The sequence below is a fragment of the Phalacrocorax carbo genome, chromosome 11 (assembly GCF_963921805.1).
Source record: "Phalacrocorax carbo chromosome 11, bPhaCar2.1, whole genome shotgun sequence".
In the NCBI taxonomy this organism is placed as follows: domain Eukaryota; kingdom Metazoa; phylum Chordata; class Aves; order Suliformes; family Phalacrocoracidae; genus Phalacrocorax; species Phalacrocorax carbo.
The window spans coordinates 23609400-23626294 of record NC_087523.1 but is presented as its reverse complement, the minus strand read 5'-3'; positions in this window follow the sequence as shown (position 1 = coordinate 23626294).

Below are 16895 nucleotides of genomic sequence, written 5' to 3'. Positions count from 1 at the left end.
TAATTTTGTGAAGAAGAAAAAGAGCCGAGAGCTGAAACTTGCTGATGCAGGTTTCCAGGCTTCTACCATTGATACTTGTGCCCTGGTGTCACTCAAAATCTTCCTTCTTGCGAGGTCACACGTGTCAATTTGCTCAGGAAGGCTGGTGGTCTGGACCTCCCTCTGGCCCCCTGCTAGCGCGGGCCGGCTGACGGCAGTCTCCCCCAGTCTCATGTAATGTAATGCAATTAGAGAGGAGCAGCGCCGGTCCCAGCCCCACGCTCTTCCCAGCTGAGGTCGCTTCACGTCGGGGCTGCTCAGGCTGCTGAGTGGCAGAAAACTCTCCTTCCTCTGTGCATTAATTTGCACTTGGTTCTATTGCTGGCTCTCCCTCCAAGCCAACTGGTAGTGCTTTTTAATTGACTGGAGGGTGCCAGCTGAGCCGAGGAAGGGCTCTCCAGAGCCCCAGCCTCTTGCCTCTGTAGCCTTTCTGCTACTGGTAGGTAGAGCAGCAGGAAACCAAGATGGGGAATTGTGCTGGCTCTCCTCTGTGAATGCTCCCATACCTCTGCGGTTGGAAACTGCTTTTCCAGCCCATGTCTTCATCCCTCTATCTGGAAGGGAGTGCCCCTTCCCCAGTGCTGCTGTGAGAGGTGTCACAAGGCAACCAGTTACTATTCCCAGATGTCCTACTCCTGCCCAGTACACTGCACTGTAGCAGGGAGCTGTGGTCAGTCGGGATGACATTTTACCATCAGGTGAGACAGATCTTTCAGTATTCCTGAACTTACTCTGACCCTCCACATCTGTCTCTGGCCCCACACTTGTCCCTGCCCAGGGATAGCTGCCCACAGAAGCCAGATGTTGGTGCAGGGACCAGCCATGCGCTCAGCCCTCGAGACTCCCAGGAGCCAGAGAGGTCATCCATGACCCCCAATCCTTGGTTTAGCTTGTGGACCCCTTTCCTGCTCTCCCCCAGCCCCTGCTTTGGGGAGATGAGGTGGTCCCACTGCCCGGGGAGCTTCCTGCACTGGGGCTGGGACCAAGGATGTGGTGGCAGATGCCACAACACCGCCTGGCTCTTGGGCATTCAAATCCCGTTCCCTGTGTGAGCTGCCTCATCCAGTCTGACTTCCGTGCACTTGGTGCCTGAGCCATACGCCAACCTATCTCAGGGTGAGAAACCATGTCTTGTTCCAGATGTGACCCCGGTGGCACTGAAGCAGAAGGCTGGAGGATTGCCCCATGCTCTTTCTCTGCTCCCAGACTAGCGCGAGGCCATCTCATCCTGCAAAAAATAAAGACAAGAAGCATCCAAACCCTGGCCAGGAATTCTCCGTGTGTTTTACCCTGCAGATTGCATTCCTGACCCAAGGAGGCTGGAGGAACGGCTGCACCCGAGCCCTGACTCCCAAGGCCCTGCCTGCGCCTGCGTGTGTCCGTGCGCGCATGCCATGCACAGAAAGTTCTGCAGCGATGCTAATGGCATGGAGAAAAGCTATTAAAGGAGGAAGAGTTGAGGTTACAATATTGTGCTGAAAAGTTTATTGCTGCCTGTAGAGACATCAGGTCTGTACTTCCAGGATCACTCAGTGCTTAATGCCGAGCGCCTGCACATTAGTTTTGCCGGGAAGCCCATTTGGGGTTCTTCCAAAACGGAAAAATTAAAGGGCTTCCCTAATAAATGTGCCCTCCAAAAAAAAAAAGGCTCCAAACCCAGCCTAGGAACCCAAATCGAAGCAGCCAATGTGGGAGAAAGGCAGCACGCTGGAGCCTGGGGGGGGGAGTGCTGCTGTCTGAGCTGTGGATGGAGCAGCATTTGCAGCTGGCATTTGTGGGAAGGAATATTTGTACCTGCTCCCTTCCTCTGTTAGGGTCTTCTGAGTCCGAGCTACATAGGGATAAAGTGCAAATTTACACAAGAGTTTGGGTGCACAGCAGGTAGATTTGCTTGGGAAATTATTTTCCCTATTTTACTGGCAAAAGGAAACCGAGCTCCAGAGAGTCGCTCATAGCCTTGCTCTCCACCTATTCTCTGCACACAAGAATGAGAAACGACGTCTTGCGAGTCCCAGCCTTACATCCAGGCTGTTGGGCCACTCTTTTCCCAGCATTTAGCGTACATCTGGGAAAACAATTAGTGCTTGAAATAGATGCAGACTAGATGGTGTGGCAGCAATGATTTGGGGAAGCGGTAGTATTTCAGCCCTAAGTCAGGTGGTCCGGCTCACTTCTTGCTCCGGTTCTGGCACCTAACTCCTATCTGAAATCAATGAGAGTAAGGTGCCAAGATGCAAGTTAGACTCCGTGTCTCTTTGCAACTAGTAGATACCATAACTTCACATAGGCACTGCCTGGAAACCGAGTCGAGCGCAGACCAGCAGTTTTGTGCTGTTCTCAGTGGGTCTTTGAACTGCCTGTATCGACAGAAAAGCCTTGTGACTCTACCTTGCGTAGGTTAGGGATGCTTCGTCTGCTCCTGCCTGCTCCAGGAGTGATGAGGTGGGGGAGTGCAGGGATGTACGTGTGTTCCTAGGTGGGGGTTTTGGTTTAGTTGGCCATGGTGGTGTGTCCTGGGGCATGGCTGCGTGGTTCAGCTTGCCGTGGGAGTGGAGGGTGGGAGCCCTGCAGCAGCCCTCTGCTCCCAGGGAGGTTTATTCAGCAATGTCAGCTCTTTCACTAAGAAATGTCCTCTGCGCAGGGGAGTTTTCTCTTCATGGTGTCCCAAGAAGGGAGTTAATGGTTTGCCTCATTTGCTGAGCCCCTGGCTGGGCCATGCGATGGAGCATCTTGTAAGACCTGACCTGGCTGATCCGTGGGACTTGTTGGGTACCGATATTTGCTGCCTTCAGCTGCAGGGCTGGGAAGACAGCTGCAGCCCAGCTGTGTGCTGCACTGCAGCTGTTGTTGGCGTTGGTTAAGTACTGCTGGTGCTCAGGCTTAAGAACAGCTCGAGGCTGTTCTTGTTTTGCAGTTGGGTCATGAGACAGACAATTCTCTCACTTCATTTCCATTCCATTTCAACATATTTTTTCCTCCAAATAAACCCCGTTGTCCTTGTTTCTGCTTCAATCCCTCTTTAGCAAGTCAATGCTAGGAAGCGGATTTGTATATATGCCATCACCTACCATTCCCAACCTACCTTTCCAGTGCTCTGGAGAGCTATCAGAATATTCCTCGTGTCTCTGTACTGGAGGAAAAGCAATCAGCATTGCACTCATCGGGTCTCCCTTGCAGAAGGTGTTTGCCTCCCGTGGTACTGCCTCTCCCTGGCGATGTCTCCTCTCCTTGCCCTCCTCTCCCACACGGCAGCATGCTCCTGGTGGGGATGGCGGGGCAGGCTGAGGTCAGGCAGGCATTACAGCCTGTCCTGGTCTTCAGTCAGTCCCCTGGGAAACCGCTGCTTCCTAGTCCTTCTGCAAGCTCTGTGCTCTGCCACCTCCCAGCGGGGCTCCTCCAAGGCTTGCTGGGTTTCAACCATTGCTCTTCCAAAGGGCTTGGAGGGAGGACCTGCTTGGTCATCCCCTCAGGCTGCTTGTTCCAGACCTCTCCATCCTTTCCCACTAACAGACATGAGCATTAATCGTTTTGGTGAGCTGTAGAAGCTGGAAGTGATCTATCTGAGGTCATGCACCCACTGAGCTCTGTCCTCCAACCTGCTGTCCTCATCAGTTGGTGGACTCATACATTTATTGGAGATTACACATACTTTCAAAGGTTTTGTGGTCTCCAGAACCAGAGAACCAGGTGTGGGAACCAGATGTCTGCTCTCCTTTCTCATACTCACCTGGGCATTCCTGAGGCTACGTCCTTGCCCAGCACCCGGGGAGCTCCAGCTGCCTGCAGCAACTGGGAATCCGTCCTCCTGGTGCAGTTTTTGGCGTAGTTACTGTGCCAGGGGCATGGACTGCAGTAGGGCTGGAGAGATGACATGTCAGGTAAGTCAAGTGTGAGGATATTTTGGGAAGAGCAAGGAAAAGCAAAGGAAGAAGAGAGAGCAGAGCAGTACGGGCAGGGAAAGCCCAGCTGGCAGCAGGGCACTGAGTGCCTCCCGGTGCAGAGATGGGGCAATGCTGATTTGCATCGCTGGGGCCAGCTCCACTCCTTGGAGGTTACCTGGACTGCTGCTCACAGTTCTGTGCCCAAGAGCGTGCAGAATGCCCCAGCCCCCTTGGGTGGCCTGTGGGAGGGCAGACAGAGCTCAGCGCTGCCCCTCACCTGCAGAGCAGCCCATGAGTCCCCTGCTCCAGCTGCTGAGGGGCTCCGGGCTATCAGCCCTGTCTGAACAGGGGCTCAAAGCTTCCCCTGCCACCGGCTTCCTTGGCTTCCCTCTTGCTCACCCTGTCTCAGTATACCAGGCACCCCTGAAGGGCTGTCCTGAACTCATCTGGAGGGCTTCTGAAGGCACCAGCCCCAACTAGAGCTCCTTCAGCAGGGGAAGAGCTCACATTCAGAGCCAGGCTTGGCAGGGTGGGTGCTCACCTGGAGCTGGGTCTGAATGTCTCCATGAGCTATGTTTATTTCATCTTTAGATTAAATAAGAAGAGAGAGAAGCCTACTGTGCCTGAAGTTAGTAGAAAAGAGGTGGCAGTAGAAGATGGGTGGGTAAGATTGCAGGTTATGGGGAAGCAGTGGAGCTCTGGGAGGGGGAAGAAGAGTATTTTAAACTCAGGGAGCTGTGAATTTCCTTGCAAGGACAGGAATTGAGTATTCCAGGTTTCACGCTTCCAGAGTCTGGGTGCTCTGCCCACCGAGGGATCTCGAAGCCCATCTGTGTCTCCCTTTTTAATGCCTGAGGTTGCATTATTCTCCATTTACAAATCCTGCCGGGGAGAGCCGGGAGAGCAGACACTTCGCACTCCCCCAGGCGGGGGCTTGGCACACAGATCCATCTGCAGGGGGGCAATGCCAGCTTTTCTCCTCACCACAAATCCCTCTTCTGCTCTCCCAGGAGAGCCGCTCAGTTCACTCTCCGAGCCGCTTGGGCGGTAGGTTCATTAGTGCGCATTAGACAGGTCTGGTCCAGAGCTCAGGGAGTGAGACAAGGAGCTGCGAGCCCTGGGGAAAGCATTCTGGTTTCTCCACTCTTTCCTCCTCCGCAGCTCCTTCCCCGGGCCTCAGTTTCCCTCCCTGTGCAAAGCAGAAGCTGTCTAACCTCAGTGCCCCTGGCTGCTGTTTAAATCCATGACTTCTTGTCCTGTCCACCACGGACTGTTGCCTCTCTCCCTGCAGGAACACCTTGCGTATTTAAGCATATTAGTGTGTCTCCTCTCTGGTCTTGTCTTTTTTTTTGCCATTGCTGTTTTTTTTCTTAGATCTTTTACCTTTAGCTCTGGACTTTTTCCAGTTTATATCTCTTACTAGAGACACTCCCGTTTCTACTTCCTAGGGTGGTGGTTCATCAAGACCGGTGGCAGCCGCAGGCAGAGCTGGGCAGCAAGAAGGGAGGGGAGCTCAGTATCTCACTTTATTAGGCTACGTCCTGCCTAGGGAGGGGCTATTGTGGTTGGTAACCCTGTGACTGCTATGAGGAGGCATTGTGATGGAGATTATGGGTCAGGAGATGGAGTTAAATTCAGCTTTGAGAAACGGGAGAGGACAGGGGCCTGAAAGAGGAACGCCAGCAGAAGTCACAGCGTTGGACAGTCGGGTGTGGAGACAGCGCGTATGGGCTGTGGGACAGGGACCCTTCTCCTTTTTGCCATCCAAAGGAAACCCTTTGAGAATTACCACTGAGCACTTTCTGCTCTTCTTGGGCGGGTGATGTGGTCTGTTAGCCCCCGAGGAGACGAGTTAGAGCGAGTTCAGCCCATCTCAACTGAAGAGGGACTCTGCATCATTGCCCACTGTGATCTGCTCCCTGGATTAGCTTTTCCTGTTTCTTCCTCAGCCAAACTCCCCACGGGGAATGCAGGAAGGTTCAAACTGCAGATGAGCTCAGGCCCAGAGTATGAAAACACAGTGGATAATTCCCCTCTGTCCAAAGCCTCGACTCCATCCTTGCTCCCTTCCCCTCTGCACCCTGGGACCGAGCAGGGACCGTGTCTGTCGGCAGCTCGTAGCCCTCCGGGAACTCTCGTGCTGCGTGTTATAAATTCCACGGGGGAAGATAATGTTGTCTTTCACAACTGTCAGCTCTGCCTTCCTCAGGAGTCTCCCAGCCAGTTCTCTGATTAGACTGATGCAAATGAGCTTTTGGCATTGACACAGAGCCTGAGATTTAGGAGAACAGGATGGAGTATCTAGCACGGTGCTTGAGAGCGGGACCGCTTACTGGCCTCGTGACAGTCAAAGGCTTGCCCTGAGAGAACGAGGGAGGACTTGGGCTTGTCTTTTCTAGTGTTTCTCCATCATTTTTACTCAGAACACTCCCTTGCCTTTGGAGAAGAAGGTCTGTTGCTCCTCTCCTGGCTCCTTTCTGGGTCTGCTCTGCTGACCACTGCAGAGGGTCTGCAGGCTGCCAAGGCTGAGTAACTCCAATCTATTTGTCCATGGCTGTTTTCCAGTCTCTCGCATTTGGTACTGCTGTGGGGCAAGTTCCTGGTGGACTCGTGGAGACCGGCTGGTCAAAACCAGCTCTTTCCACCTGCAAACCAAGGGCCCCGCGACACAGAAGTCATCCACAGAGGGGAAAAATATGAGGAACATCCAGTCTTGTACCACTGCTTTTCTAACCAGAACTGCACTTCAAAACCAGGCGTTTCCTTTTTCGAGTCAAACACCTGTTTCTGCTAAAAAGCCACCCACCACTAGTCTCTCTGACTTGAGAGGCTAGTATTTTATTTAGGGCTGATCCATTTTTCTTTTAATTCAGATCAATGCAGGTTAATTGAGAGCAGCTTATTTTTACTTCTGCTGGTATCTGCCTGCCAAGATCAATACCAGTCATTTCCACTTAAACCGTTGTACCTTTACTGGAACTACCAGAGCACCCAGCTCTCCACGCAGCAGTGTATTACGGACCAGCCCCGCTCATGTGGTTCCTCGTGTTATAATTGAAACCGGTCTCTCGTCAGTCTGGCTGCAGCGGCATCCTCGTAATGCTGGAAGGAAATGGAGACATGCTCACCCTCAACCAGGGGATATATATCACAGCACAAAACATTTGCACACTAAAAATACACAGCGAGGGGCAACCGTTCATTGATCTCTGCTGCATTAATGGGGCCGCAGAGATCCCTCTGGCCACCCTTTGCCACTAGATGGGGCGATGCATCAGCAGCTGCAGCCCCAGAGCCCTGGCCTGAGAGGTGGCTTCCCCTTCCCTGTCCCAAAGACACCCAAGGGGTGGCTTTGCTCAGCCCAGGAGAATAAGGAGCCCTGTGTTCCCGGACCCACAACCTCTTTTTTGCAAGGGCTGGTTGGGTGCAAAAATCCCCACGGCGTCCCCGGGATGCGTTGGGCATGGGTGGGCTTCCCGCGGGGGCTGGAGGCGGCATGAGTGCTCTGTTGCTGTCTGTGTTTCTGTATCTCCCGAGGTAAATCCTCACAGAGGGACCGATGGGGTGTGGGTTTGGGAGCAGCCTGTTGCACCCCAGGGTTTGTGCTCACCGATAGAAGAAGTCGTCATCAGTGGAGCTCGCCGGGGAAGGCCCAGCCTTCCCAGCAGCGTGAGGGGCTGTGGCCGGGATGGGCAATGCCGAGCGGCGCCATAGTCAAGGGGCAGTGCAGGAGGAGGGAAACGTTCTGCGTCTTGCCATTTCTGTGGAGCTGGACCCCTCAGACACCAGCGCTGCTGGGGCCGGGGGCGATGGCGGGGTTCGCCTCGCGTCTCCGGCCACGCAGGGATGGTGGCAGCAGGATGCGCGGCCACAGACGGGTGACACAGGGAGGACCCGACCCGGAACGCAGCTGGACTTGACTTTTGCTGAGTCTCACACAGGGTTGCAGGGCACTCAGGGCAGGCGTTAAGGGGAGAAACCAGAAAAAAATAATTCAGGTGGAGCCCTGTCCCCCGCCCTGTATCATTGTAGCATCTCCTTTCCCACCCTGTGCTACTGCACGGGGGTGCAGAGAGACAAACAGCCACAAGCTCGCTATAACCCCTCACCCTGAGAAAGCTGGATGTGGGGATCGTCACCAGAGGGTGGTGGGACAGGGGTGTATCTCATCTACGTGGAGCCAAACCCGGGCAGGCTGCAGGATTTTGTGGCGTATAAGGCACGTGTTTAGGACAAGCTGCGTAACTTATGACTTGCATCAAAGCCTGTGGCCAGCGTGGTGGCCCAAACGCAGTGGTCTCCCCATTTGCCGCTGTCCCCCCGATCCGCCCGCTCCCACCTTCCTTCTCACCCACCCTGGCCACCCTCCCTGTGTCACCCAGCTCACCGTCCTCTCTCCGCTCTCACGGGGGCTGAGCACCCCCTCCTCTTGCATCAGCTGCGGTGGAGGGGCCTGTGGAAGCATTTTAAGAATTATTTTTGGCATTTCATTAGCTGATACATTAATGGAGAGCAAAATCGGATGGACACAGGGGAGGCAGAAGATCCTCTGCAGCGCATCAGTTCAGTGTTTAAAGGACCTTTTCCTCGCAATCTGCTTATTGGGCAGAGGCTCGCTGTGCTGGAGCAGCTTTCTGCTCCGATGGCAGTCTGTCCGTCTGTACAGATGAGGGCCAGCTCTGGAGGCTGCTGGGTCTTGTCCACATGGGGCGGAGGCAGGTGAAGCAAAGGGAGAAGGAGCCATCGAAGCGACTCTCCTTCCCTTGCAGCAGTCCCTGCCGTTTGCTGCTCTTCCCAGAGCGGGCAGGTCGAGAGCTCCCAGCACAGCTGCGGTGGCTGATGTTTGGGGGAGAGGAGAATTACCAGTTTCCTGATGGGTAAAACTAGCGGGCTTATGGAAGCCGTAGGGACAGGGCAGTCAGCAAGCCCTGGTCATAAATGTCAGAGGATAATGGCTTTGGCCCATACCCCTCAAGCAGAACTGATTTAAAGGGTCATTAAAAACTGTTGGTGTCCAAAAGGGTGGGACACGGGGGCTCCAGCCCAGGTCTTTTATTCCCTCTGGCTGTATCCGTCAAGGCGATGGACTTGGAGAAGCCATATGCCAGCTCAATGTGTCTCTGTGATTTGTGGATCTGCATGGAGTGTAAACATTTTACCAGTCAGAGAGCAGCTGATCAGGAGGGGAGGACAGGCGGTGGTGGGAGGGGAAATGAGGGCAGAAAGTCTGGTGTGAAGCTGTCCGGGAGTCTTGGAAAACGACTTTTGTCCAGACCCATCAAACCCCAATTTACTCCTGTCCCTCCACGGGGTTCCCTGGTAATGGAATCACTCCCAGGGCAAAAGTTAACTCCAATTAGAGGGTTTGAAGGAAGGGTTTTCAATGCCCTGTCTGCCCGCAGGAGCCGTGTCAGCTCACGTTATGGAGATGGGCCGGCAGCGGGCAGGGGAGCAGCTGGGAGCAACGTGTGGACAATGAGGGGTGTCCTGGGAATCCTCCCCGTGTGAGGATGCAGCCCCCTCCTCCTCCTCCTCCTCCTCCTCCTCCTCCCCTCTCCCAGCGATGGGCAATGGGCTGCGGACCCGCTCACACTCGGCTTGTCGCTGCTCACCTTCGGGGAGCCCTGGGGCGGCGGGGACGGGGGGCACACACCGTGCAGCCTGTGTGCACCCACCCTCTGCGAGGGCACGACCTCCCCCCACATTGTACCTTCAGTGCCAGTTTTGTGTTCCCAAACTGGTAGACGCCCCATAGACCCTACCTCTCTACTCACCCCTCTGCACAGCCCCTCTTTTTAACCCCTTCTTTGCCACCTCACAGGTGAACCCCGCTTTCCAGCCCTCTGTGTGACCAGCCACTCTGGTGACACTGGATGAAGCCTGATGGGACCAAAGAGGTAAATGGATGAAAAGGCTGATGCTGCCGTGGAAAGCTGATGGTCAAGAACCAGAGAACAGGTACAGGTGGTCAGAGGCGGGATGTGGGAAAGGGCAGGCGAGCGTGGGAATTAACCTGTTGGATCGCTGGGATTTTTCTGGAGAGGTGGCCGTGAGGCGAGGAGGAGAAGGACCAAAGCCACAGCATCACCCCATGTGAGAGCCCCAGTGGCACCTGAGACCCCCCGGGAAAACCTGCCCCCAGTGTCACCAACACCGCCAGGCTGGTCCCCAGGATGCCACTTTCTCACCTCACCTCTTAGCTGCCACCTGTTCAGATGGTAAACGGAGGTGGAAAACCAGAGATCTTTCATCCCGCAGATTCCCTAGATTCAACTTGCAAGATTTTACTCCGGAGGCACAAGGAGGAGGGAGGTTTTGGGGGTTACCTTTCTGAGCATGAAAATTAAGGTCCCTAAGAAATTTCCTACTTCAACTCAAGAAATAATCAGCTTTAATGAGCCTTTTGATAAAACTGCAAAACCAAGCAGATCTACTTCTTTTACACAATATTGTGGAACTCTTTTTATTGGAATAAAACACAATGACTTTATACCATGTTTTTCTTTCTTTCTCATCTCCAAGCCTGTGTTAAGCAAAGCTTTCACTTGATTTGGATTTCATGAACACATTCACCTGAGCAGGACTGAAACCCGTTCATGAAACCCAAGTTAAGTTCAAAGAGAAGAAAAAGTGGGGAAATTATTGATTTAGGGGGGAGTTGGGTTTTTTTTTTTCTTCAGAATGGTGATCTGGTTCTTAAATAGCCCTAAACTGGGAAATGACAGGCTGAAAACAGGTAAGAGCTGGAGTCCAGATAACTGCCAAATGAAATACAATGTTCGGTTCAGAAATAAGGACAGGCATCTTTTTCATAGGAACCTCATTTTTTCCCTAAGTTGGGAGAAAAAAAATGCAGCCTTCCTAGGTATCCAAACTGAATCTCTTCCCGATGTGACTCAGTGGGTTTCGCTGTACCTGTTCGCACAGGCTGGGGCAGGAGCCGCGTTTGCAGCGTGCACATGTGCTGGGTGATACCTCCCTGCCGCCGCACCCCACGGAAAAACCTGAGCTCTCACCCCCTCGCATTCCCCCGGCCCGGTTTCATCGCCGCCGTCTGCGTGTACCCTCCGGCCACGAGATCCAGGGTGGGTAATTGCGGCGGGTGGCTCTGCCTGACAGCTGACGCCGGCTCCGGTGACCCCGCGGGCCCCCGTGCCGCGGTGGTGGCCCCACGCTGCATCCCGCCCCGCGTCTGGCGCTGGACCGCCTCGCCTGCAGCCGGGGCCGGGACGGGCGTTGCGTGTGTGCTGGGAGCGGCGCCCGCCGCTGCCTCCAGCAAACCTGCCTCGCCAAAGCTTTTTCAAGCCTGGGCTGAGGCGCTCAGGCTGCCGGCTGTCAGGCTTGGGGATGGGAGAATAGCTCTACACGGCGATTACCCCCGGCTGGAAATTGCCGGCAATATGGGGAGCACGACAGGTAGCGGTACAGCCCCTGAGCAAGGCGGCAGATGGAAATCCCTGTGGTTGAAGCAGGCAGGAGCGCAGCAGCCTCCAGCGCGCGTCGGGTCCAGCCCTGGCCTTCCCTGCAATGGGCTCGCAACGGCCTCCCGGGTTAAAGTGCTGGCAGGGAGGATTTGGGGCTGGGGTGGGATTTAGTGAGAGCAGCTGCAGGTGGAAGTGTTGAACCCCCCTCCGCAGCTCTCCCCCACCTGCTGGGGGAGACGACTCCTCTCTTACCCTCCCAGCCATCCGCACTGATTTTCATTCCAATCTCACTGAACCACCCTCCCTCCTGGTTTGAAGGTGAGCGTCTTCTGCTCCAGGAGCCACTCGTGCAGCAGACGCCGGCGGTGAGCAGCGTGCAGCGCAAGGCATGGACGTGCACGGCCACCGGCCGCCCCGTCACGCAGGCAGGGTCACCGCTGCAGCTGGGACGGGACAGCACCCCATGCCTTGGCAGGTTGCTCCATCTGTCCTGATATAACTCCCATCAATGTTAGGAGAGCATCCCAGGCCTGCGTGGACCCCTCGCAGTGCATGATGCATTTTGCAGAGCGTGTGATGCTCGGACCCTTCCTGGAGTCACACCGTGACCATGCGGTGGTGGTGCAGAGCCACACGGGACACAAGACGCCTGCAACAAGGGGAAAGGCAAAAGGGGAGCTGGAAGTACCAGGAGGTGTCTGTATGGTGAGATTCCCAGAGAAATGGAAATGTCAAGGCTTTTTTGCCCCCTGGGATTTGCAGCCCGGCAGAGTCTCGTATGGATTACGCAGGGCTGCTCCTGCAAGCGGTTTCTCTTCCCATTGCGCCGCTGGTGGATGTGAACAGGCTGTAGCGGGGCGGGAGAGGGATGTTCAGCCCCGTGACCTGAGCAGCTCGTGGGGCAGCAGATACCACGGGGCTGGGACATGTCACCCCTTGCCCTGGATGCTCAGCTGGGCTCTTTCACCCTCTGGCAGCCGGGAGACTCAGCTCACTGAGGATCTGATGGTCCTTAGCTTTTCCCAGCTATCTGCAACCTTTGGCAGTGCCCAAGCACCTGGGGACAGGGGCAGGGACCTTCTGCAACTGCAGTTCTTGGGAACAAGCCTTCTCTGAACATCTCGTCCTTCCTCCCAGGGGAGCGCAAGCCCTTATTCCCTGCAGCAGAGGAAAACTGTCCCACACGTGTCTGCCTCTGTCAGTGGGGCGAGGAGGGAGGAGAGCTTGCCTGGGAGTTTGAGGTCTATTAAAAGAGGAAAGCTGCACCAGTGAATTCCTTGCTGCTAAAAGCTGCCCACAGAGGAGCTGTGCCTGGTGTTAGGCAGCGCAAAGCCAAAATAATACCGCTGGCTTTCTGCAAGCTTTGGAAAGGAGCTGGTTTTTTGTAGCAAGCCCCGACACGTGCTCTCCTTAGAAGAGGCTGGACACGGCGAGATACCAGACAGGCAAAGGCCAGCACAACACTTCAGCTGGAGCGAGACGGGGCGGTCACAGCCCTTCTGTGGCGGTTTGGGTGCCCAGTTCCCCAGCAGGATGCTGAGGACAGCGGGATGTGCCATGCCGCCACGAGGAAGACCATGGCCCTCCAGCTGGAGAGCGTGGGGACCGTGCTGGGGGTGGGGGGTGTGTGCGTGAGCAGGGTGCGAGCGAATGGCTGCTGCAGCATCTGCCCATCGCCTACTGCGCTTTCAGAGCTGGCGGGGGGGAGGCGAGTGTCAGCCGGTCCCTAAGAAACCAGGCTCTCGTTTCCTCCCCAGTAGACATCTATTGGCCGGGCACCAGATCGTGCTCGAGGGATGCGTATCGGGTGGCCGCGGCTCGCATTATCGGGCGGCTTCCCTGCTCCGTTTCTGTCCATGTGTCCCTGCCGTGGAGATCAGGTTACGGGACCCTCACAAAGCACCAGCCATCTATTATTCAGCCGCCGCGCTCTACTGTATATGTTGGCGTGCGGAGCTGAGCCGAGCCGGCCTCACGCCGGCTCGGGCAAGGTGGGCCCCCGTAAGTGCCTGCGCGGGGGGATGATGCTGTAAATCACCCGCTGTGAATTATCAGGATGCGAGCAGAAAGCTGGCGGAAACCACCCGGAGGTACCTGGCTCCAGTAATGCTTTATATAGCGTGAGCGAAACCCGTCCCGCGAATTCCCGTCAGAGGGACGGGCGGGCGAGGCCAGCGTCCCCCCGCCCGCGCCGCCGAAACGTGGGGAGCCTCCCACCGGCTCAGGCCATGGGCGATGGGTCTGACCTCCCAGACCGCCGGGCAGACCGGGCGCAAAAAGCCCATCAGTGGGATGAACCTCAGCCTCGAGGGGCTCCGGGCCCGGGAGAGCCGGGAGGAGGGAGCAGTGACCGGGCTCTTGGCCGCGGCTCTTTGTTCAGGGCATCATTCACATCTCCTGGCTGTCAGCGTCGGGGACCCGGAGGCACTTAGTGAACAAGAAATGCGCGGGACAGAGCGAAAGGAAATACTTCTGCACTGTTCCTAGGGATAAAAACTCCCCCTGGGTTGTGCCTTTTGTGGGGAAATGTTGTTTTGTCGACACTGAATTTGGGGTTGGTGGGAAAAATCTGGATGAAATTTCAGTGTGGAAACAAACAGACAAATAAAACCGAGCAGAGTTGATGAAAATGGAGTTCTGCTTTACTACAGTTTGAATATAATAATTTTCTTTTCCTTCCATATCAACTTTGTTCTAAATCATCAAACTTATTTTGCTTCTAAATTTTTCTTCCTTTTTTTAAAGCTGAGTAAAAACTTACGTATTACAGCGCTTTCAGATTGGAATAGCCCATTCAATCCAAATGCCGAGCCAGTCTCGCCCCTGCTCCCTTTCTCCAAATACCATCTTCTACAGGAAAAGCCAATCTTAGCTTTTTCCATCAAGCAGAAATTCAAGTTCCTGCATGGCTCTATGTTTTTCACCAACTCACCTGTAGAATTATTACCTGTAGAATTATTACCTGTAGCAAAGGCGTAAGAAAGCATGAGGCCTCTGTGCAGGATGGGGGGTCTCTGCAGCCCCACCGGTGGAGAAACGCCTCGCTGCTTCCCAGTCTATGCCATGCAAGTTTTGGGCCTGATCGGTGCACCTTTCGCTTTCCGGCCTCCTCCGTCTCTCGTTCCATTGGAGGCTGGGATGTGGAGCGGGAGAAGATGGAAAAGCCAGCAGGGTACCCTGCTTTGCAAGGTTTTAAATGCTGCTGGAGGTATGAAATCCCGGGGAGGTGAGGCGTCTCTAGACCCCCAAGCCCAGGGAGAAATGCCTGCTTTTAATTGATGATGGCTCCCCAAGGATCTAACAAAAACAGACCCCCTGCTCTGCTCTCCCTGCCTCCCAGGGGAGCCTGGCGGGGCTCGCCGGCTCCGTCACCACCCAGCTATCCTCCCCCACCCTCCTGCTCCTGCGCCAAGGCTCGCGCTCCACGTGGACCTGCGCTTGCAGAAGGACCGAGCTGCCCGCCCCACGCGGTGCTGCTCAGCTTCCCTGCCCGAGTCTCGCTTGCCCTGCGTTTTATTTCTCAATGGACAAGCTTAACAGAGATGTCTTGGGTTTTTAAAAATAGTTAATATTTAAATATTAATTGAGCCATTAATTACATCTGAGCCCCAGAACAAAACAGCTGTGAATAATTAATGAGAGGGCCTATGGTAAATGCCTCTAATAATTCACAAAGCAACGGAACCAGGTATTTTCAGAGCGTTCAGTGAGAGGAGAAGCGGGGGAGAAGGGAGGCGAGCAAATGCAAGAACGTCGAGGGAAGGGGCTAAAAGGAGAGATGAAGCATTATGGGCTGCTTGGTGATGTTCCTCCAAGGCTTTCTCAGCACGTTCACCTCCGCCCGTCCAGCTACCGGGGAGGGCATTCCCTCGGTGGTTTGTAGTGGGGGAACTGAGTCATGGGGAGGCTGAATCTCCCCCAAAAACAGGCTTAGGAAGACAACCAGGACTCCTGGAACACTCTCCCACAGCTGCATCTCCGGCGTTTTGGACCACGGCTCTCTGAAAAACGTCTCTGGTGGAGGTGTTGGGCTGCACGGGGGAGGCTGCTGCCTGAACCGCCTGCACTGCAGAAGAAACCGGTCCATAAGCAGGAGGGAGGTTTTTATTCATGCTCTCCCTTTCTCCCTCCTCCAGGGTGTTTCAAACACGCACTCTGGAGGCTGCAGTGAGGATGATGATGCTCTGCAAACACATGCCTGTACTTTGCAGGGCCTGGTAACGGACCAACATAGGATATTTGCGCTTAATAACTGTAATTCTTAATTACAAGCGGTTCAAGCATCAAGTAAGGCCGAGGGCTTCAGCACTGAACACACACGGCCAGATGATGGAGATCCCCTGCCTGCCTCCTGGAGCTGGGCATCCTAATGGTCTCTTTGTGCTTCAGTTTGTTTGTGCGGGAGAGTGTGACTAATGACCCCATTCACGGACCAGCTTCTCGCTGGAGCTGGCGAGGTCTTCGAGGCAGAGCTATTTCACCTCCGGTAACCGCCTGCGAGCCCCGCGCCTCAGAGGCGATCGCTGGCTCTCCGTCCACGGCTGCTGGGGAGGGGGTTTGTCACAGCTGCCTTGGCGAGGCACGAATCACGCTCTGGCAGCGCCGATCTCTTCCCCGTAGCTGGAGAAAGCCCAGGCAGCGAGCTCGGACTTACCTTTAGGCACTGACGTTACAAACAGGGGAATCCCACCTCTCACTCCGCCACAGGCAGCGCAGGACAGCTTCTCGCTGCTCTCCGTTGCAGTAATAATTGCATCACTGGCGGAGAGCAGACCCTTATCTATGTTTTACGATCCCATTTTCCAGTACTCTGGTCTCTGCCGTTGAGTAATAACCCCGTCCTCGCTCTGCGGATGATTGACAACCATTAAATGAGCGCGGGTTGCCGTCCTCCTTGATAGCCCTACAGATACACGACGCGCACCCCACTGTTACCAAAGCAGCTTCTCTTTGCAAGGGATGAAAATGATACAACTCACCATGTGCTTGAAAACTGTGACCCTCTCAACCATATTAAGAACCGTGTAATCAGCGAGCATCAGGACCTCTCTAATGAAGCGGTGCCGTTCTCCCCAAGCCACATAAAGTGTTCGCTAAATGTGTCTTTGTTCCTTTTAACAGATGAAAAATTCAGTCATCTTCCTTAGCTTATTGACCTCCTACAAACACAGGAGAGAAGGAAATGGATCCCTTTCTGTCTCTAATAGCACGATATTCACAACTTCGAGCTGTATAGAGAATAACAAAATGTATTTGAATAAATACTGTCAATGTCTACTTCTCTCTCTGTGTGGATGTAGCATTTATAAATTAACCAAAAACACTTGCAAATCTGCATAACCAGTTACCCGTGTTCCTAATGCTTTCAATTTATCCTAATAGACATTTAATGAATACTTTATAAAGCCTTAGATGGGGAATTTTAAAATCAATGGTGCTATTTTATTGCTGTTTGTATTATCTTTATTTGGATGGTGTCTTAGCACTCTGATGCCCATTGATTTCAGGCCTTGATCAATGAAACAAAGTCTCAGCTTAAATACGTTGAGAT